General features: G+C 46.7%; 1 protein-coding gene and 1 pseudogene across 1 annotated transcript in view; both read right to left on the reverse strand.

Annotated features, from left to right (window-relative positions):
* Positions 1 to 23,648, reverse strand: part of gsg1l (gsg1-like) — a 316,678-nt gene that overhangs the window by 194,057 nt on the left and 98,973 nt on the right. The window lies entirely within an intron of this gene.
* LOC147110479 (uncharacterized) overlaps positions 1 to 23,648 on the reverse strand; it is a 193,997-nt pseudogene that overhangs the window by 43,029 nt on the left and 127,320 nt on the right.

The raw sequence follows: 23,648 nt of genomic DNA on the forward strand, positions 1-23,648 counted from the left end.
GTCGCTGCCCGGCCTTTTTCGCCGGTCGCAGTCTAGCTGTCTCACGACGCCGTTGCGTCCCCCAGCCTGTCTGTACCGCGGCTTCCTTGCTCCACGCTGCCCCAGTCTCAGCGCCCCTGGACCCGACTTCTGTCCGGCTCCTTTCCCCCTCGACCGTGGTCGAGTGCACCGCCCTTATCCTCCGGTTATTCTTTTTACTTTCCCTTACTCACAGTCACCGTGGCCGCCTTGCTTCTCGTGCTGATCGGCTCACTCCTCACCGTGGCAGAAGGGACAGTCAGTGCCTGTTGCTGATGGAAGTCTTTGTCTCTGAATTCTTCCTCCTTTCCAGCTCTGCAGACTCGAGTTTTCTCCCAGCAGAATGACGAGGGCGGTTGCCTCTTCTCGACGCTCGTTAACTGCTTCGGAAGTATTGTTGCCGCAGGGTACGATCGGACTCGTCGCCACTGTAAAGTCTGTGGGTTGTTTAGTTAATTAATACACAGACTACCAGAGTAACTTAAAACAGGACTTTACTATTCGAAGGTCAGGGCGAATCTGCCCAATAAATCCTGACACAACACTTATATACTGGTGTGGTCACTGTCGGTATTACAGTATACAGAAGCCAAACAAAGTAGTGCCACACCTAAAATAGTTCTCTTAAAGGTGAACGGTTACATACAATAGTTCTCTTAAAGGTAGACGGGTACATACACTACATTCACCTCCTGCACCTTCTGTGGCAGTGGGGTGACCACCTCTTGGAACATCTGTTGCAGTAAACTCTCAGACCCCCGGATGCACTGCAATGACTCCAGCTCGAGCAACTGGCGGCACTTCCTGCACACATTGTTACCCAGGATGCATGAAGTGTCCTGGAGTTCCCACGTAGAACAGGATGCACATGCAACAGGAACCCGCTGGTCTGCCATGGTAGCCATCCATGAACTATTGTCACTGCAATTTTTTTTATTATGTCAGCATTAGTTGGAAAAATCGGAGCGTACATCAAAATCGGCTGGGCCTTCCATCGATGTGATTGGGCAGCCGGAATGATCTTCTTTCTAAGACTAAGGCCTAGAAATTCAGTGGGCCTTGCGTCCACTTAGCGCCTAAAGAGGTCTTTTGCGCCGGCGGGGTGGTAGCGCAGAAATTGAGTGCAGCGGTATTGGCGGCGGTAGCCGTTAGCGCTGCGCCGGGACCGATGACGTCATCGGTGTGCGCGGTGGCCTGTAACGCCCCGAAACTGCGCCGATCCCCATATTTATTTGCGCCCGCCTCCTCCGAAGCGGGCGCAAACAGCGAACAGAAAACGGGGCCGTCCTGCTGCCATAGTGGGGCGCTTTAAAGCTGAAGGTGCGGCCGGCCGCTTTTTCGGCGGCCGCCTGCCCGCACCTCCTTCCCCGGCCTCCTCCACCCCCCCCGCGGCATTGCCGGCTGGTTTCCGTGGAGCCCGGCACTTCTCCGTTGTGCCGGGCTCTTTTGCCGGCACTCGCGATCGGGGCTCCGGCCGTTGCAGGCACCTCCCCCTTAAGAGAAGGAGGAGGCCTGCAGTACCGCAGCCTGCCGCACCGCATCGGGTGGCGCTGCGGCAACTAGCGCGCCGATATTCAGTTGCAGCGCCCCAAACGGAGGCGGGCACACCCTGGTATAGTGCCCGCTTCCGAATTGGGGCGCAGAAGACGAATATACGGCGTGCGCTAATGCCTCCCCGCCCAGCGCTAACTTTTGGGCGCGAGCGAGCTGCCCGCGCCCAAGTGAATTTCTAGGCCTAAGATTTTTGTCCAAAAATGTTGTATTTTGGAACATTCTGTCGTATAAGTGCCAATCTATCTACAACAGGTGCTGTTTGTGGGTTTAAAGAGAAAGCCAAAATTAAATACCCTCAGGGCTTTAAAGAGAATGCCCAAGGACTTTAATTGCAGATCAAGAGTGCCTGGGTTATTTAAATGAGAAGGCAGTCTGAAAGGATGTCTGATGGAAGAAAAAGAATACCCTCTAAAGTCCTGACTCAGCACCTCACTGAAACAGCCACAAACACTGGGAGCATAGCAATATAATGAGGCACAGGTGGCCATCAGGATAATTATGGAGCGTACAATCAGCAAGATGAAACAGCACGTTAACTTTCTGGATGGATTAGGGACTTTCCTGCTGTATAACCCCACCAAGGTCTCAAATATAACAGTAGTGTGCTGCATGTTGCAGTACCTATGTGGCAATATAAACTAAATGGGTTTTAAAATAGGTGCAGGAACAGAGAGACCTGGGGCTTTACGCATACAAATCTGTCCAATTCTGGACTCCACACTTTAGGAAGGGTGTCAATGCCTTAGACAGATGCAGAGGAGATTTAGTAAAATGGTACCAGGGACAAGGGACTTCAGTTATGTGGAGAGACTAGAGAAGTTGGGATTGTTCACCTTCACAGAAATCACAGAATCACAGAAACCCCACAGTGCAGATAGAGGCCATTTCGGCCCATCGAGCCTGCACCGACACATATCCCACCCGATCCCCGTAACCCCTACACCAACACATATCCCACCCTATCCCCGTAACCCCACGTATTTAATCACCCTAACACTAAGGTTCAATTTATCATAGCCAATCAACCTAACCCGCACATCTTTTGGACTGTGGGAGGTAACCGGAGCACCCGGAGGAAACCCACGCAAACACGGGGAGAATGTGCAAACTCCACACAGACAGTCACCTGAGCCGGATTCGAACTCGGGTCCCTGGCGCTGTGAGGCAACAGTGCTAACCACTATGCCACCGTGCTGCCCTTAGAGCAGAGAAGGTTAAGGGGGGATTTGAAGGTGTTCGAAATCATGAGGGATTCTAATAGAGTAAATAGGGAGAATCTGTTTCCACTGTCAGGAGGGTCAGTAATCGAAAGACAAAGACTTAAGATAATTGGCAAAATAGAATTGGCAAAAATACCAGGAGGGAAGATGAGGAGATTTTTTTTTTATGCAGTGAGTTGTTATGATCAGGAATGTTTCCCTGAAAGGGTGGTGGAAGCAGATTCAATAGTAACTTTCAGAAGGGAATTGGATATATGTTGAAGAGGAAGAAAATGCCGGTCTATGGGACGAATTGGATAGCTCTGTTAAAGAGCCTGCACAGACCCGATCGGCCAACTAGCCCCCTTCTGTGCTGTATAATTCTCTGATTCTATCAAGGAGCAGGAAACCTACCTGCCCCTGAGCTGCAGCCTCTTCTGCAGCATTCCCCGCTCGACAGGGAGCCAAGCCTGTCAATCAGGTGGGCCTTTGGGCGGGGAACCTGCTAAAAAAAAACACACACGCTGTGGAGTTAAAACTACACGGCATTCGGAGAGATCCGGCCAGAACTCCTCCCCTCACACCTCCCCACCACCACCACCCCACCCCCGCCCGTCTTGGAAATCCCGCCCCAGTAAATATCGGGGCCTATGTCTCTATTTGAAGGTAGAAAGAGTTATTAGGCATTTTCCTTGATGCCTCACTTCCTGATTATTGGTTTAATTTGATTCTGGCAGGGCCATGGAAACTATTATCCTTGGCCGTTAATGTTGAGTAGAAAATGCAAACTGTTTAATTTCATTATGAACAGAAATGGCGAACAAACAATATTTGCTGCTATTTTTAAATCTGAACTATTAAAACATAGGAACATAGGAAGAGGAGTAGGCCATTCAGCCCCTCGAGCCAGTTCCGCCATTTAATGAGATCATGGCTGATCTGTGACCTAACTCCATATATCTGCCTTTGCCCCATATCCCTCAATACCTTTGGTTAACAAAAATCTATCAATCTCATATTTAAAATTAACAATTGTCCGAGCATCAGTTGCCGTTTGCGGAAGAGAGTTCCAAACTTCTACCACCCTTTGTGTGTAGAAGTGTTTCCTAATTTCACTCCTGAAAGGTCTGGCTCTAACTTTTAAGACTGTAACCCTAGTCCTAGACTCCCCCCTAGTCCTAGACTCCCCAACCAGCGGAAATAGTTTCTCTCTATCTATGCTCTCAGTTCCCCTTTAAATCTTGAAAACTTTGATCAAATCACCCCTTAACCCTCGGAATTCCAGGGAATACAACACTTGCTTGTGTAATCTCTCCTTGTAATTTAAGCCTTAGAGTCTAGCGGGGAGAAATTCAGTAGGTTGCACCACCCATTAGCGCCTTAAGAGGGCGCTAAGTGGGTCGCAAGCCAACTGGCGCACGGGCACGGCACTGTCCACGCCTCCAGCTAAATTCCGCGGGACGTTAGTGGTGGCGCTAACCATTAGCGCTGCGCCACTGCCGATGATGTCATCGGTGTGCGCAGCGCCCTGCTGACACCCCGGCCGTGATATTTGGCAGCGCCCCCTGATTTACCGCCGGACGCTATGTCCGACCGGTTCAGGGGGGCCTACCTGCGGCCGGGGAGGCGCAAATTAAAGGAGAGGTGCGGGGTGGCCATTTTTGTTGTTGGCCGCCTGCCAGCACCTGCCTGCACTCCCGTCCCCGGCCTCCTGAACCACCCCCCCGCCCCCCCCGTGGAGTGCCGGCTGCGCTCCAAGAGCCCGGCACTTCTCTTCGGTGCCGGGCTCTTTTGCCTGCACTCCCGATCCTCGGAGGCCCAGCTGGGCCCCAGATCGCGCTGCACAAGGCCCCTCCCCTTTAAGAAGGGGAGGAAGGCCTGCAATACCGCAGCGTGATGTGCCGCAGCGTGTGGCGCTGCGGCACGTTACGCCACGATATTCACTCGCAGCGCTCCAAGAGGGATGCGGGGCGCCTCCAGTAGCGCCGCGCTTCCCTTTGGGGCACAACCACTCAATTTCCGGTGGGCGGGCGTGAATGCTTCCGGGGCGCTACATTTAGCGCCCTGGTGAGGCTGGCGCCCCAAACGGGGCTATACTCAATTTCTCCCCCTAGGTATCAAGGCCAATATATCCTTCCTAAGACAGGAAAGTCGAGGTCATAGTGTTTTTATCAAGTTTTAAAATGCCACAGCCCTCACCAGTTAAAGCAAGTTTGAAGCTGTATTCAGTTATGGCACCAAGAATCTGTGCAAGGTGAGCATTTCTCTTCAATGTCTCCGAACATATCATTTAATTTGTATTTTTATGGACATTAAATTCTCAGCATCGGATTTCAAAATCTGTTGAAAGAAATAAATCTATTTCTTTCAGAATATAACATTTTGGGATGCAGTATATTTGTAATTTGACACATGACATGGCTAAAAAAAAATCATCAGTGAGAATGGTGATTAAAAACCTTTACGTACCCATAGTGCAAATTAGAAAAGTGCAAAGAACATCTTAAAGCTATGTTATTATTTCAGTCCAGTTTTTAATCCATAAAGCCACACCAGAAATCTATTTCTTTCAGAAACTAACATTTTGGGATATAGTGTATGTGTAACTTGAGACATGACATGGTAAGTGTAGCATGCCTGGAAGGAACAGGTGACTTTGATCCCAAGGGGGAAGAAATTAGCTAACCATCAAAAGCAGGCATGAGGATTGCTGTACGTGATTAACCCGTGCCCATTCGTTGCATTGCAGGCAGCACGGTAACTTTGTGCTGCCTGCTGCTTTAAATGATTGGAGCGCGCAGCCAGTGTTCCCCGGTCTTCATTGGCTGCATGCATCAGCAGGGAGCCCGATATCATGAGTGGCTGGCGCTGCGTAAAGGCAGGCTGCACCTCTTAAAGGGGAGGTGCATTATGGCTGCAAGAAGTGGTGGGAGTTTTTTCAAAAGGCAATCTCAGCTTCGATTCCTTGAACAATGGCTGAACATGGTAGAGACCGAGCACCAAGCCTTTCAGACATTGCACTGGAGGTCTTGGGGGAAGAGGTGGAAAGGAGAGATGTCCTGTATCTGTAGGGGGACAGGAGGTCCTCCAGACACATGCTCAGGAGGCAGTGGGAAGAAGTAATGGTGGAGGTCAATGCCAGTGGTGTTGCTCCAAGAATATGGATGCTGTGCAGGAAGAAGTGAAACGATCTGACACGAATTGTTAAGGTCAGTGAGTTCATCTTCAAATGGCTACCAACTGCACCACTAGCCTCATCCACTGCTCAATTCACTACACCCCCATCACCCACCTACCAACAATCTCTATCAATCAGTACTCAACCCTAAAATTCATAGGCTTTACCTCACCCTAAAACACTTAGCGCTATTGCCTCACACCCACAACTCACAGCTTGCACACACTGGCAGCTATTCAACCATGACAGTCACATCACCCAAACATACAGAATTCTCACCGACAGACTTCCCTTTGAAAACGGGCTCATAAGCAAGCTGTAGTTATACTGCAACTTTTGCATTGACGCAAAGTAGTTTTGGGTGAATGTTGATGCAAAAGTCACAGTATTAAACCTGTTATTATGAATGGTGTACCATTTTTTGCCCTCATTATAGGAAGGGTATTAGAGCCATGGAAAGGGTACAGTGAAGATTCACTAAAATGATACTATGAATGAGAGATTATACGTATGAAGAAAGATGTGAAAAACTGGGGCTTTTTTCACTGTAACACAGGTCAAGGACGATCTAATACATGTTTCAAAATTATGAAAGGTTTTGAGAGGATAAGTAGTGAAAAGTTGCTTCCACTGATTAATGAATTGGAAACAAAACTCTGGATTATCACTAGAAGAATTGGAAGATGTTTTTTAAGACAGGGTTTATTAAAACCGGGAATGCTTTAGCACATTTGAAAAGAAATTGGATACATTTTTAAAAGGAATATCAAAGGATATGGGAAAATGACAAAGAAATGAGATAGTCAGTTGTAGTTCAGCAGCTAGCACTGGCATAGGCATGACGAGCCAAAGGGCTTCCACTGGTTCTTCAGTTTCCATGATTCTACAGGGTCAATTGTGCAATTGAGATGCCGGGGTCCCATATTATCAGGCGGTGAGGCATGAGACTTACCCAGGGTCTGATGCACAGATTGCATGAGAATCTGGGCCACAAGCATTGAGCTTGCACACTGACTGTATGCAAGGCTATTGAGGACTTAATGGAAATTAAGGGAGGTTGACACAAGGTGGCTTAAGCGCCTGAAAAGCACTCTAGCTGCTCAGTGCTCACTTCAAATAGGTGCTTCAAGAGAAGCCACATAACAAAATGTTACCTTTTTCTCTCAGATGACCTCTCCAATTAGAGCTACCCATGGTTGCTGCACCTCCTGTTGCCTGGTCGCCATAGGCTGATTCGTGTATGTACACAGCCATGTGAGAGCAAAACTCTTTTTGTTGCTAAGCTCAGTCGGCAGTATAACATGGGTCAGTCAGCTGAACCTGAAACTGAAGAATGTCATTGGCTGTAAAGTGCTTTGAGACGTCCTGAGGTCATGAAAGGCCCTGTATAAATGCAAATCCCTCTTCTTCATGATTACATGCCTGTTTCATCAATTCTTACAGCTAAGAATGTATTGAATGTTATTCCCTTTAAGTTTTCCTGAAAAAAATTACATTACGTAGATTTGTTGCCAGCTATTGTACAAGAACCTAACAATTTTGTACATTTTTTGTATTCATTCATGGAATGTGGGTGTCACTGGCAAGGCCAGCATTTATTGCCCATCCCTAATTGCCCACGAGAAGGTGGTGGTGAGCCGCCTTCTTGAACCGCTGCAGTCCGTGTGGTGAAGGTGCTCCCACAGTGCTGTTAGGGGGGGAGTTCCAGGATTTTGACCCAGCGACGATGAAGGAACGGCGATATACTTCCAAGTCAGGATGGTGTGTGACTTGGAGGGGAACTTGGAGGTGGTGGTGTTCCCATGCGCCTGCTGCCCTTGTCCTTCTAAGTGGTAGAGGTCACAGGGTTTGGGAGGTGCTGTCGAAGAAGCCTTGGCGAGTTGCTGTAGTGCATCTTGTAGATGGTAAACACTGCAGCCACGGTACATAGGTGGTGGAGGGAGTGAATGTTTAAGGTGGTGGATGGGGTTCCAATCAAGCGGGTGTCGAGCTTCTTGAGTGTTGTTGGAACTGCATGCATCCAGCCAAGTGGAGAGTATTCCATCACACTCCTGACTTTTGCCTTGTAGATGGTGGAAAGGCTTTGGGGAGTCAGGAGGTGAGACACTCGCCGCAGAATACCTAGCCTCTGACCTGCTCTTGTTGCCACAGTATTTATGTATTTACTAATCAAAGCTTACTTGGAATAGAGAATGTTATAATAAATGTAGGGTATTTAATTGTCATTTAATATGTGTTTAGAATTGCTACTATTATACAGAAGATGATTAATATTGCTTATGCTATGAGATGAAAAGTTTAAAAGTATAATTTGCTGGGAAGGCAGTATATTGTGAGTTCCCAACTCAGTGCGGAAGGAATGCTGGATTTATGTCCAGCATCATTTGATTGCACATCATTTTCAGGCTGTGCATCTCTAAATATGAACATGGTCATGTTCATCTAATTGGTTGAGTCAGCTAATCAAAATCAAATCCATTATTTAGGATCATTTACATTTTTCAGCCCCAGAAAGTGCCACATTGTAAACCTTCCCTGGAGCAGTCCTTGAAGCAAGCAGAAGGTGACTTGACTTATATTAAGTAGCTTACATAATAGTTGGACAGAATGAAATTTCCATTTAGTTGATTTTATTTAAATTATTCCTAAGGCAATTCTAAGGTTGTATACAAATATCAAAACTTGCTTTCACATACTAAAATTCCTCTGAACAATGTGGGATGAAGCCCCATTCCAGGATTTAAGCGTATAATCTCGGCAAACGGCAGCATTGTCACAGGTGCCATCCTTCAGATGAGATATTTTTTGATAGTTTGAAAATTGGATTGCTCTTTCAAAGAGCCGGCACAGCCATGATGAGCCGAAAGGCTTCCTTTTGTGCTGCATGATTCTATGACCCTGATTTTAACTGGCCCCCACCTGGCGGGAACCGGGTGGGGGAGCAGTTAAAATAACGAGAGTCACTTACCCTCTCCGATCCCACTTCCTTCCCGCCGTGACCCCATATTATTAACCTGCTCTTTTGAGCAGGCGAGCAGGCCACCCGAAGGAAGGAAGCGGGGTCCTGTTTAAAATATGCAGATCGGGTCCGATGATGTCATCAGGATCTGATCTACAATTTCAAGCTGAGGCCTGAGTAGGCGGGGGGGGGGGGGGGGGGGCGGGCAGTGTCGCGGTCTCTGTTGGCAAAATCTGCCAGGAGCCGGATCCTGGGCCAGAAGATAAGTTTTACATTTATTTTTCAGGTTTCCTCATGGGCCAGAGGGGCTCCGGGCCCCACAAGGAAGCTGTAATGATCAATAACATGTCATTCTATAGTGGACACTAGGTGGAGCCGTAGAGCTGTGTAGAGCTGTATATAGCTGTATGTATATAAGACTACACTACCCAGCTGTATGTATATTAAGACTGCATTACCCATGAGGCACTAGGCTACCCACAAGGCAGCAGTCAAGATGGATGCCTCTACAGATACTGTACCTAGTCCACATGTGCTCAATAAAAGTGTCTAGCTAAAGCTAGCTGTGTTCATAATAAGAATGTCTATTTATTAATGAACATAAGAGAAGCTTGGGCCTCCCTTGTGCCGAGCTATCCGCCCCCTCCCCCCGGTCACCGGCTGTGGTCGCCTACTGCTTGTCTACTCTCCTGCCCGCTGTTCACGCTGTAAGTCTGGCTGGCTGTCGGGCGGCAGTCCGCAGCAGGTTATTTAAATAAGGCCCTGCCGTTAAGATCTGCCTCCACAGCCCCTGCCTTGCCATTTTTTGTCTGCGCTACAGCGCTCCCTCGCACCCTCCCTGCCTCCCCATTAACATCAAGGTTTATGATTCTTTGATTCTATGTTAAACTACATCCAAATGGACAGTAAAACCCATGGCGCAATTTGAAGAGGAGTGGGGAGTTTTCCCGTGCCTGCCATATTGGATCAGGCACCCCTACAGGCATCTAGGGTGCATGCCTGAAGTATTCAGAAAGCACTTTATATATTAAAACCACTGTCAGATGCTGGTTTTGGGACCCTTTTGTGAGATTAGTCTGCCCCAGCTACTGCCTCACCACATGATAAACTCACCCAGCAAATCATGGTGCAGTCAGCAAAGACTGCAGGAGTGCGAAAGGGCTCTCGCTTCCCTACAGGTTATTTGTTGGTTTATTCTGTTAGGCTACTGGTCAACTTCTGGGCCCTTTTGTTGGCTATATTCTCCATTCCACTATTGCCTATGTGAGTTCTGGGAACAACTTTTCCTGCTGCTGGATTGTTTGTCTGCCTTGTAAATAATTTATTTCACACATGGGTGGTCTGGTGAATCTGCCTTTGGGGCTAGAGAAGGAGGGGGGAGCAGAAAAGAAGACAGCAGCAAGCAGGAGCAGCCAAAAGATGACAGAGGAGGAGGGCACTGCGCAGAAGGCCATAGCCACAGCGGTTCTACCGGGGACACTTTTCATACCTCAACCTAACTGAGGAGCAATGTGTGAGGTGCCTGCGCTTCACCAACAAAGCTGCACTGGAGCACTACCACCTGCTGCAGCCCCAAACCGGGGCATGTGCAGCAATGTCTGTGGCTGTCAAGGTCACTGTGGCCCTTAGGGTCATTCCAGGCTGCAACGGGTGACATTAGCGACATCTTACAGTTCACTGTTGCATCAGGGAGATGACCGAGGTTCTCTACTCTAGCAGGAACACTGGCATCTCCTTCCCCATGGGCCAAGCATAGCAGGACGAGACAGCATTAGGCTTCACCCACATTGCACGCTTTCCTAGGGCCCAAGCAATCATAGACTGCACTCACATTGTCCTACATGCTCCCCATCACTAACCTGGAATCTTCCTCAATAGAAAGGAGTACCATTACCTCAACATCCAGCTTGTTTGTGACCACAGGCAGTTTATAATACAGGTCTGCCTGGTGTCCTGATGGCAGCCATGATTTATTCATCCTGCCCCAGTCTTCTATCCCCCATCTATTAGAAACCTGGCCATCAGGTTACAAGCTAGCTACTTGCCGATAAGGGATATCCCTCCAGAAATGGTTCACGACTCCTGTCAGGAACCTCTGCACGGATGCAGAACAGGCCTTGATGCCATCAGAAACCATATTAGCATGTTTAAACAATGGTTATTCTGCCTTGACCATTCCGGAGAAGCTCTGAGGTACACCCTTGACCATGTTTCCAAATTTGTCCTGCCTGCTGCATAATCTAACTATACAGAGGGACCAGCACTTATCACCAACTGGGCAGGAAGAAATGGAAAAAGAGAAAGAGCAGGAGCAACACCAGTCCCTCTAGAAGCCAGAGCCCTCAGAGAACAACTGATACAAGAGTGCTTCACCTGAACCATTCGTCCCCTCCCCAATACATCAACAGTCCCTCTATCCTTATAATCATCATCCTCATAACCACAATCTGAATGCTCTTCTGCAGTCCAGCCTCATGGTCGTTGCCCTCACTTCACTAAATTAACACCAACACCAAATCCAGAAAAAAAAGTTCACTCCAAGAACTCATTTCATTACTGCAGAAACAAGAATCACCCTTGTGCAAACCCCTAGTGCCTGTCTTGTGTTTGTTTACCTATCTTAGTGCTCCTACTAAGTGTATTCTCAGTGGCTACAGTTTAGGAGGTGGAAGGCTGCTGAGCTTCCATTGAGGGCACTTCAGATGGCTGTGGTGGGCAACCTCGAGCAGTTCTGGGCCTGAGGGCCTGGCTACAGGATGCAGCATCTCGGCGTGGGCTGGGGCAGTCTGGTCCAGCTGGCTTTGTGACACTGGCAATGGTGGAGTAGGTCATGGGGGAGTAGCCAGGTTGTCATCCTGAGAGGGGACAGGAGGTGCCTCTCCCACGAAGCCAATGCCACTCTCCTGCGGCTGTGCCTCAGCACTCCCAGTACGCTGCGTGAGAACAAAGTGCAGGAGTAATGTGATGTTCTGGAAGACCCTATCAACACTGGCCCCCAGGGCCAAATGGCAGCGCTGAGTTTCCATGGCAGCAGTGTGAGCTACCATAGAAACTGTCGGAGCTGTCAGCACAGCCTCTGTCATGGTGGGCCCCACTGCCGTGTTCATGGAACTAGGCACTTGCTCCATGCCTGGCAGCATGGTCTCCATGCTCTGCACAAAGCCCCAACACCAGTTGAAGCTGAACTCTGCCATTCTCTCAGCAATTGTGTGCAAGCTCACTGGCAGGCAGCCCAATGCACTTGGCATTTTCTGGTGTATGCCCATCAGCCTTCATCAGAGCCCTCAAAGTTAACATCTGAGTCCTTTGCAGCAGGGTTAGGATGCAATCTCGCTCTCTAGCGAGCTGGCTCCTGTGCTGTTCTATTCTCTTGCCCTAGCTCCTGCACACTTGTGCCCAGTAATTCATGGTGAGCAGACCCCTCCTCTAGCCTATCCTCTAAAGTACACATGGTGCCAGTATCTGAGCTGGTGCTTTCTAGGGTCAAATCAAGTGACACTGCATCTTCAGGATGGCTGGCGTTCTCTTCCTCAAGCGTCACAGGGGCTTCAACATTTTTTGTGCCTGAGGTGAGGTATAGGGTTGCTGCCTGCTCCCTCATGTTCTGTGCAACCTTGTCCTGCAAAAAAGAAAGGTGTGTGTTATTGTTAGCCTTCTGAGTTGTTTTGAGACTGTGCGGATATTGTTTGCAAGGTGTGAGGTGTGGGAAGTGAGGGTTGCAATAGTAGTGAGCGTAGGAGATGCAGATTGTGTGAGTAGAAGATGGAGTGAATTGTAGTGCAACGATTGTAAAAGAGTGAAGGGAAGCGGGGAAGGGGAGTATTGTGAGTAATGAGGCTGCAGGTGAACAGAGAGTAATTGAGCTGAAAGCTTGGTTCCTTACCATAACAACCTTGGTGAGGTCATTGAGTTTTCTTTGACATTGCAGCCATGTCCTGGGAGTTTAGCTCCTCGCATTCACCTCTTCAGCCATCTCTTCCCACCGTCTTCAGAGGTGTTGTCTAGAGGATATTCTGCCCCAGCCCCCCACACCCCCTCCCGCGGAAGCATGATCTCCCTCCTGCTGCCGATCGCCTGGATCAGAGCCTCCAATGGAGAATCTGGGTATCCTATCTGCAGCTCTTGCAGCCATATCTGCCACTTTCAAGTCTTTCCCACTGGCTTCGGCCAAAGTGCATCTCCTCTTTAGGTGCAAGCTTTAAGAGGCATCAGTGATGCCCGATTTCCAGACCCCAAATAGGTGTGCAGCCAAGAGCAGCGTGGGTAGTGCTGGTTGCCCACCTATCTCATTACAATGAGATTCCAGCACCAATTTTCCGTTGCCCCTGCGCTCATGAGCAGCATGCGTCCTGTGCCCTGCACACCTGTTTTCAGGTGTGATCGGATTCCTAGGCCACGATTAGTGAATGTATGATGTTTGCTTCAAAATGGTATCTATCAGGAATCTAGTTCTGCTTTGGAGCAGGTTGGTGTTACTCAGATTATTAATACAGGTGCTTTATGCAGGTAACTTTAGACACAAGGGGGGAAAAATTCAGTATCGCCCCATTTGGGGCGCCATTATCAGCCGTGCGCAAAGTTTAGCGCCTGGCGCTAATTATCACCTCCAACAGCAAACTTGGCTTTTATCGCCTCTGGAGGTGATTGGAGCGCTAAATCAGGCGCTTCACACCTGTGTTAAGATGCAAAGGCCGAGGAGCGAGGCGCTACCTCAGAGCGCTGGCGAAGCAAGGAAGGGCAAATCAAAATAAACCTGCAAAATGCTGCTCAGTACTCAAAACTCCTTTACACAGTGTTGAATCTCTCCAGAAGTCTCTCTCTCTCTCTCAGAATGCGTGGTGCAAAAATGTCACCGACAAAAAAAGGCAGGAAGCGGTCGCCTTTAAATAGCGCTCCCCTAGTCCCTTCCTGACAGCATAACGCTCCCCTCAACCTGTCGTTGCAAGCGGCAGGCGGTAAGGCAGGGGGCGCCACTCAATATCCAGTCCAGGGCGCTACCGGGGCATTGCGCACTTGACTGACGTCACAGTCTGCCGGCGCAGGAGATGGTGGCGGTAGTGTTTAGCGCCACTGCAAAATGTCTAGTTAATTTCGCGAGCGGTGCAAACATCGCCGCGCCCGGGTGCTAGTTGCTTTGCGCCCCATTAGCGCCCTCTTAAGGCGCTAACGGGAGGCGCAAACAACTGAATTTTTCCCCCAAGAAATACCTTATTGCTGCTCCCACTGTTCATTATGTAGGGAAGCTACTGCACAAAAATGCCCTACAAGTAACAATCAGGTAATGAAAGAGTCTGTCAGAACACTGACAGGGTGGAAAGTGAGTTAGTTGAAAAGTGAATGCTTGAATGAAATGAAATAAGATCTTTGGAGCTGTTTTACCAAGGCTTTCTGTTAAAGCAGCAGTTGCATGGTGACATTTATTCTATCACTTAGATGGCATTAATTCTCTGTGCAGTAATCATCAAATATTTCTGATAGATATATCGCTTTTAAGCCAAATAGAGGCTTCAACCATTATAAAAGCTATAACATTAAAAAAAAACTTGAAGGCTCAGAATTCTAAATCTAGTGGTAGTGTCAAACGGCACAGCATCACAATACTGGAGATAAAAAGAAACAGTGGAAATACAAGTATAAGAAATATCAATGGGAAATGCTGGGATTAAAGGATTCCACTTAAAACATTAAGCCTGTCTTTCTCAGTAATTGTCTCCGGCTCCGATTTATTTCACATGGATTCCAATTGAAATTCCACCCTTCATGCTTCGGATCCATCCATGGTTACAGATATCTGCATGATATTCAGCGTTCCTCGAACCACTGCTCTCATCGCATCTTCAGAATTCTCATACAACTTGGACCTCTCCCTCTGGCCTCTTACCCTCTCTAGATCTTTTTATTGGGAACTGCCAACGTGACGTTAGCCGTCACAATTTCTCTGTTCCCCTAACTCACTCTAACCTAGCTCCCTCTGTGTATTGATTTCTTTGTGAGTTCAATGACGAGACATTTATGAAAGAGAATGTCTTTTAATCTAAAGTCTGTTCAACTCTTTATACAGCATTTAAGGAGACATCATGCTAGTGATGCATCTAGAACAAAACTGAAACTAAACTAAACTGCCTTGCTTGTCTCGGTCACATGCCCTCTACTGGTCAGGTACAAGCAATCAATACATGCAATTATGCTGGTAAGGCATGATAATCAAACAGGCAAATAACATCACTATTTGCTGATATCATTACATCTCCCTTTCTTAAAACAAAAGTATTTTACTTTTAACTAACAACATGTTTTCTTTGTATTAATCTGCATTTTAACTGTAACACTTAATGAACTTACATTAACATTATCATTATCAAGGTTTTTTAACCTTGCTTTGTGTGTTCACATGAAATATGTAAATACACTAGAACTTGAAGAAAGAATAAGATAACATTACTTCCTTCTATAACAACAGTCCTTAAATTTGCTCAATGAGTCTCTCAGGAGGCTTCACGTGTCTTGAGGATTTTCTGATTGATAGTCCTTGAATCTGAGTTGTTGCCTCAGATGATTGGTTTTCAGCTGTGTGATCAGGTTGTTCAACAGTATCAGTCTCTTGACCTGCTGTGGCTGGTCCCATGAGAAGATCTCGACGATTTCTTCTCAGAACAGCACCCTCATCTGTCTGAATGGTGTATGATCTTGGTTGAACTTCACTCAGGACAGTTCCCTTCTGAGTCCATATGTTTGTTTTGTCTTTCAACCTTACTTGGTCACCAGTGTGGAGTTCAGGTAGGTTTTGTGTTCCTCTGTCATAGTAGTACTTTTGCTTTTCTTTCTGTTGCTCTTTGAACTTCCTCACTTTCTCCCCCTCTTTTGTTTTCAGGAGGTTCTCCGGGATGGGTAGGTTTGACCTTAGCCGACGTCCCATCAGGAGTTGGGCTGGTGACTTACCACACTCGAGCGGCGTTGTGCGGTATACAAGCATGCTCTGGTAGAAGTCAGTTCCACTGTCTTTTGCCTTGTACATCAGTCTTTTCACTGTCTGGACCGATTTTTCCACTAGACCATTGGACTGTGGAAAGTGAGGACTTGACGTTGTGTGGACAAAGTCCCACTCTTTGGCAAAGTGTCGGAAACTTGCATTGTAAAACTGAGGTCCGTTGTCTGTGAAGACCTCGCTTGCCACGCCATGTCTGGAGAATATGGCTTTCATACATGTTATCACAGCATCTGCAGTGGTGGTGTGCAGTCTACAAACCTCTGGATACAGGGAGTAATAGTCTGTGACTACAAGATAGTCCTTCCCTTGACATACGAATAGGTCAGCGCCTACCTTCTGGTAAGGTCTGTCTGGTGCTGGGTGTGGCTTTAGTGGTTCTACCGGATTGCTTGCTCGATATTTCAGGCATATTGTGCAGTTTGACACCTCATTTGTCACATCTTGGTTGATTCATGGCCAGTACATCACCTCTCGTGCTCTTTTCTTACACTTTTCGATTCCCAGATGTCCTCCATGGATCCTTTTTAGCATCTCTTTTCTCAGACTCTTTGGGATAACTATTTTACTTCCTTTGTAGATGATGTCTTCGACCACTGATAGTTCCGCCCTGCAGTTCCAGTACTCTGCTATGTCAGGTGAGCAGTCTTGCTTCATGTTGGGCCATCCATCCAAGATGCTTTTCCTCAGTCGTCTCATTGTTTCATCTTTGTTTGTCTCAGTCTTTATGAGCTCCATTTTTGCATCTGCTATGGGCAGTGCATTTGTGATCATGTCCACGTAGGCGTTCACTTTTTCATCTATTGTGGTGTTTGCGGGCTCACTTGGGTCTACAGCTCTGGACAACGTGTCTGCTGTATACATCAGCTTACCCGGTGTGTACGCAACATTCAGTGTATAGCGTTGCAGCCTGATCATCATTCTTTGTATTCTAAGCGGACAGCTATTTAGTGGCTTTTGGAACAATGCAATCAAGGGCTTATGGTCAGTCTCTACACTGATTGCTTGTCCTGCCACAAACTGGTGAAATCTTTCACAGGCGTATGTGATGCTGAGCAGCTCCTTTTCTATTTGAGCATATCGCGTCTCCGCGTCTGTCATTGAGCGCGATGCATATGCAATAGGTTGCCAGTAGTCATATTTTTGCAGAAGAACGGCACCGAGCCCACTCTGTGATGCATCTGATGATATCTTGATGGGTCTCGCTGGGTCATAAAACCTCAGAACTGGTTCCTCTGTGAGCAGTTTCTTTAGATCGCTCCATGACTTCTCATGCTCATGATTCCATTCCCATTCTATGTTCTTTTCAGTTAGTCTTCTCAGTGGTGCCATCTTTTCTGAGAGGTTGGATATGAATTTCCCCATGTAGTTGATCATTCCATTAAACCTCTGCACGTCCTTTTTGCATTGTGGCTTTGGCATATTCTCAATGGCGGACACCTTTCTGGGATCTGGTCTGATGCCCTCACTGCTAAGGATATCTCCCACGAATGTCAGTTCTGTCACCCCGAGCTGGCATTTCTCTCTATTCAGCTTCAGGTTTGTTTTCCTTGTTGCTTCCAGCACTTTTTTCAGTCTCTCGTCATGCTCAGTTCTCGTGGTTCCCCATACTATGATGTCATCCATTGATGTATCAACTCCCTCCAGGTGCTCATAGATCATATGAATTGTTTTGTGATACACTTCAGGAGCTGAGGCAATGCCAAATGGTAACCTTAGGAATCTGTATCTGCCAAATGGACTGTTGAACGTGCACAGTCTTGAACTTGCCTCGTCCAGCTTCATCTGCCAAAATTCTGATGATGCATCTAACTTGCTGAAATATTTTGCATTTGCAAACTGTGCCATGATTTCCTCACGTGTAGGAAGCTTGAAGTGCTCTCTCTTTATTGCTCTGTTTAGATCTCTTGGATCCAGGCAAATTCTGAGCTTTCCATTCTTTTTGTCCACTACGATGAGGGAACTCACCCACTCAGTTGGCTCATCTATCTTCTGAATCACGTTCAGGCTTTCCATCCTGTCCAACTCTGCCTTCAGTTGCTTTTGAAGTGCAAACGGAACTTTTCTGCATGGATGTATGACTGGTGTCATACTTTTATCTACTCTGATCGTGTGTTCTCCTGGAATGCAGCCTAGACCCTTAAATAGGTCTTTGTACTCTTTCATGAGTTCATCATAGACTGTCTCTCCTTCGCTTTCCACAACGAGGACTCTCTTTACCAGGTTCAGTCTCTCACAGGCTTTTAAACCTAGTATAGCTTGCACCTCCTTTGGCACCATGATTAATGCTAACGTGTGCTCTCTGTCCTTGTGTGTCACTTTGACAATGCATCTTCCTTTCACTGGTATTTCAGTACCTGAGTATCCTGTCACTTTCGCTTTGATTCCATGTATATTTGGTCTGGGTCTAATTTTCTTAAAATCAGTCTCTGATATCACATTAACTTGTGCTCCAGTATCCAATTTAAATGGAATGTGTATGTCATTCACTTTTAATGTCAACATCCAGTCTCTTTCTTCTTTTTTGTTTTCAGACACATCTACATAGAACTCCTCTATGTCGCTTTCATCTACTGTATGGACCTTGCTTTGTTGCACTTGGTTCTTGCAGCAACGGGCATAATGGTTGTTTTTGTTGCAACTATTGCATTTTTTACCATATGCTGGACACTTTTTTGGTGGATGCTGTGTACCGCATCGACTACATGTCTTTCGATTGTCCCTTTCATTTTCGTTCACTGGCCACGCCTCTTTTTTCACATTGGCACTCTTTTTGTTAAACGGTTTGTGTCCGTTCTTACTCACTGCATCCACGTTGCAGCTATTGTCACTGAACAGCTCCTTTGCCTGCAACTTCACAGTCTCTGTAGCCCTACACAGTGCTATGGCTTTTCCCAGGTCGAGATCTTGCTCTCTTAGCAGTCTTTCCCTTAGACCATTATTCAGAATACCACACACCAGTCTGTCTTTTATCAGCGAGTCTGTCAGTCCCCCAAATTCACACAATTTGCTTCTGTTTCTCAGTTCAGTCACATACTGATCAATAGTCTCACCCGTTTTCTGAACACATGTGAAAAATCTGTGCCTCTCAAACGTCACGTTACGTTTAGGTATGCAGTAGGCCTCAAACTGTTCCATTATTTTATCTAGCTTCATTTTGTCTCCATCAACAGCGAATGTGAAGTTATTATACACCTCCAGCGCTTCATCACCCACGACATGTAAGAACAGTGACGATTTCCTTTTATTACTTTGCTCGTCAGCTCTGATTGCTGATAAATACAACTCTACACGTTGTTTGAATCTCCTTCAATTTTCAGCCACATTACCTGTCAACTGAAGCTTCGCCGGTGGGTGTAAACCTTCCATTTTTTCACTTCATTTGCTATTCTCCAATGGTAAGCAACGATGTTCTCTTTTGGCTTGCTAATTTGTGGAGAGCTGATTTAACTTCAGATTTTTTCTCTTCATCTCTTTCAGCCACTTCTGACACCATGTATTGATTTCTTTGTGAGTTCAATGACGAGACATTTATGAAAGAGAATGTCTTTTAATCTAAAGTCTGTTCAACTCTTTATACAGCATTTAAGGAGACATCATGCTAGTGATGCATCTAGAACGAAACTGAAACTAAACTAAACTGCCTTGCTTGTCTCGGTCACATGCCCTCTGCTGGTCAGGCACAAGCAATCAATACATGCAATTATGCTGGTAAGGCATGATAATCAAACAGGCAAATAACATCACTATTTGCTGATATCATTACACTCTGAACTTGCAGCATTCCGTTCTCTCAGGTTGAACCCAGACATTGCCATTAAACCTACTGACAAAGGCAGTGCGGTTATTGTTTGGCAAACAAACCTCTACCTTGTGGAGGCTGAACGCTAACTCTCCGACACCTCCTCCTACCTCTCCCTTGTCTATGACCCCACCACTGAACATCACACCATCATTTCCTAGACCGTCACTGACCTCAACTCCTCTGGAGATCGTCCCCCCACGGCCTCCAATCTTAAAGTCCCCCAACCCCACACAGCCCACTTCTACCTCCTTCCCATGATCCACAAACAGGACTGCCCTGGTAGACCCATCGTTTCAGCCTCTTCTTCCCCATGGAACTTAAATTTTCCTGTCTCAACTCTTTTTTCTCCCCTTGTCCAGTCTCTTGAGCTATACCCGCAACTCTTCCGAAGCCCTCCGCCACTTTAACAGTTTCCAATTTCCTGCCCCTCGCTGTCTCCTTTTCAATATGGATGTCCAGTCCCTCTACACCTCCATCCCCCACCAGGACAGCCTGAGGGCCCTCCACTTCTTCCTTGAACAGAGGCCCAACTAGTCCCCATCCACCACCACCCTCCTCCACCTGACTGAACTTGTTCTCACATTGAATAACTTTTTCTTTGACTCCTCTCACTCCTCCAAATAAATGGAATTGGTGTGGGAACCCATATGGATCCTGGTTATGCCTGCCTTTTCCTGGGATATGTGGAACATTCTTTGTTCCAGTCCTACTCAGGTCCCCTTCCTTATCTATCTCAATTTCTGGGGATAAGCTGTCAACCAATATCTATTATAAGTCCACTGAATCCCACAGCTACCTCGACTATAATTCATCCCACCTTGCTTCCTGTAAGGACACTATTCAATTCTCCTAGTTTCTTCCTCTCCATCCCATCTGTTCTGACGATGCCATCTTCCATACCAGTGCTTCTAATAAGTCTTCCTTTTTCCTCAACTGAGGATTCCCCTCCACCGTGGCGACAGGGTCCTCGACCGTGTCCGTCCCATTTCCCGCACTTCTGCCCTCACCCATTCCATAAGAAAATAAGAACATAAGAAATAGGAGCAGGAGTAGGCCATTTGGTCCCTCGAGCCTGCTCTGCCATTCAATAAGATCATGGCTGATCTCCTACCTCATCTCCACTTTACTGCACTATCCCCATATCCCTTGATTCCCTTAATATCCAAAAATTTATCAATCTCTGCCTTGAATATACTCAACGACTGAGCCTCCACAGCCCTCTGGAGTAGTGAATTCCAAAGATTCACCACCCTCCGAGTGAAGAAATTTCTCCTCATATCAGTCCTAAATGGCCGAACCCTTATTCTGAGACTGTGACCCCTGGTTCTAGTTTCCCCAGCCAGGGGAAACATCCTCCCTGCATTTACCCTGTCAAGCCCTGAGATCACCTCTCATTCTTCTAAACTCTAGAGAATATATGATGTGGAGATGCCGGTGTTGGACTGGGGTGGACAAATGTGGGAAGCCACACAACACCAGGTTATAGTCCAACAGCTTTATTTGAAATCACAAGCTTTCGGAGCGCTGCTCCTTCATCAGGAGCAGCGCTCTGAAAGCTTGTGATTTCAAATAAAGCTGTTGGACTATAACCTGGTGTTGTGTGACTTCCCACTAGAGAATATAGGCCTAGTCTACTCAATCGCTCCTCATAGGACAATCCTCCCATCCCAGGAATCAGTCTGTGAACCTTCATTGCCCTCCCTCTATGGCAAGTATATCCTTCCTTAGATAAGGAGACCAAAACTGTACACAATACTCCAGGTGTAGTCTCACCAGGGCCCTATATAATTGGAGTAAGATGTCTTTACTCTTATACTCAAATCCTCTTGTAATAAATACCATTTGCTTTCCTAATTACTTGCTGTACCTGCATGTTAACTTTCAGTGATTCGTGTACAAGGACACCCAGGTCCCTCTGAACACCAACATTTCCCAATCTCTCACCATTTAAAAAATACTCTGCTTTTCCATTTTTCCTACCAAAGTGGATAACTTCACATTTCTCCACATTATATTCCATTTGCCATGTTCTTGCCCTCTCACTTAGCTTGTCTCTATCCCCTTGAAGCCTCCTTGCATCCTCCTCACAACTTACATTTCCACCTAGCTTTGTATCATCAGCAAACTTGGATATAATACATTTGGTCCCCTCATCCAAATCATTGATATAGATTGTGAATAGTTGAGGCCCAAACACTGATCCTTGCGGTACACCACTAGTTACAGCCTGCCAACCCGAAAATGACTTGTTTATTCCTACTCTCTGTTTTCTGGGATTTATTGGCTTTCAGTCCCATTAATTTCTTTAGTACTATTTTTTTACTAATATTAATTTCTTTCAGTTCCTCATTCTTGCTAGGCCCTTGGTTCTCCACTATTTCCAGGAAGTTTTTTGCGTCTTCTTCCATGAAGATAGACACAAAGGGCTGGATTTTACTTACCGAGACGAGTTGGGGGCGGGACTGCTGCCTTCCGGGTTCTAGTCCCGCCCCCAGTGACATTTGACGAACAGACGCTATTTTGCCCTGATTGGACTTGTTAAGCCCGCCCTGCGGGCTTGCCAGCCAATTAAGGGAAAGCCGGTGTCAGATGACGTCAGTTAATGACACTTCATCTGCCGGTTTTCTTAAAGGCATATGCACCACACTTGTTTGACAGATGAATTGTCAGTGTTTGACAGCATTGATGTGCTGTCAAACACTGACAATCACTCTATGCAGGTGAGCCCTTGCACCCAGACTCTCCAATTACTCTCTCCTTAGGATAAAACAAATGGCAGCTGCAGCTGAGATTGCAGAAGCCACCTGCACTTCTCCTGATGAGATGAAGCTACACAAACACTTCACAGCTTGTCACCTGCAGCAACATCTAACCACATTAAAAATTACTTTCCCAACATTTCCTTACCTCTGATACTTACCATTGTCACATTGCATCCTTCACACCACTTCTGCAGCTGTCATCTATACACCAACATAACAGACCCACAGCACGCCTCACTTACCCTGGTGGGGTTCCCCGACATTGGGAAGCCCGCAGCAGCAGTCAAAAAATTGGGAAAAGCCTCTTAACTGCCTGTTAACTACCTGTTAATAGGCAGTTAAGTGGCTATAATCCTCTCCCTGCTGCTAGGAGTTGGGTCCCTGCGCAAATTGGGGACCCGACTCCTGGGAAGATAGGTTGGAGGCGGGTTGGGAGTGGGTTCGGGACCCGCTCCCATTCTTTTTGACTTTCCCAGCAGTCCCGTCTCCAAACCCGCCTCCTCAGGGCTGGTAAAATCCAGCTCAAAGTACTTGTTTAATGTCTCTGCCATTTCCTTATTCCCCATTATAATTTTTCCTGTCTCAGCCTGTAAGGGACCCACATTTACTTTCGCTAATCTTTTCCTTTTTGCGTCCCTATAGAAGCTTTTACAGTCTGTTTTTATTTCTCTCGCTAGTTTACTCTCATATTCTACTTTCCCTTTTTTTAAATCAATTTCTTGCTCCTCATTTGCAGAATTCTAAAATTCTCCCAATCCTCAGGCTTACTACTCTTTTTGGCAACATTATAAGCCTCTTCCTTTGATCTAATACTATCTTTAACTTCTCTTGTTAGCCACTGTCTTTATCCCATCCTTTATTATCAGGGCTACTCCTCCTCCTTTTCCATCTTGCCTATCTCTTCTAAAAGTTAAGTATCCTGGAATATTTAATTCTCAACCTTGGTCACATTGCAACCACGTCTCCATAATGGCTATTAGATCAAACCTATTAAATTCTATCTGTGCTATTAATTCATCTATTTTCCTTCCAGTCCCATGATAGAGCTCCCTTTGTCCTCATCTTTTACCCCTCCAGCCTCTGCATTCAATGGATCATCCTCCCCCATTACCATCACCTCCAGCGTGATCCCACCACCAAACACATCTTACCCTCCCCTCCCCTTTCAGCATTCCGAAGGGACCGTTC

The sequence above is a fragment of the Somniosus microcephalus genome, chromosome 11, assembly GCF_052327205.1.
Source record: "Somniosus microcephalus isolate GS21.2 chromosome 11, FLI_Smic_1.0, whole genome shotgun sequence".
Taxonomy (NCBI): domain Eukaryota; kingdom Metazoa; phylum Chordata; class Chondrichthyes; order Squaliformes; family Somniosidae; genus Somniosus; species Somniosus microcephalus.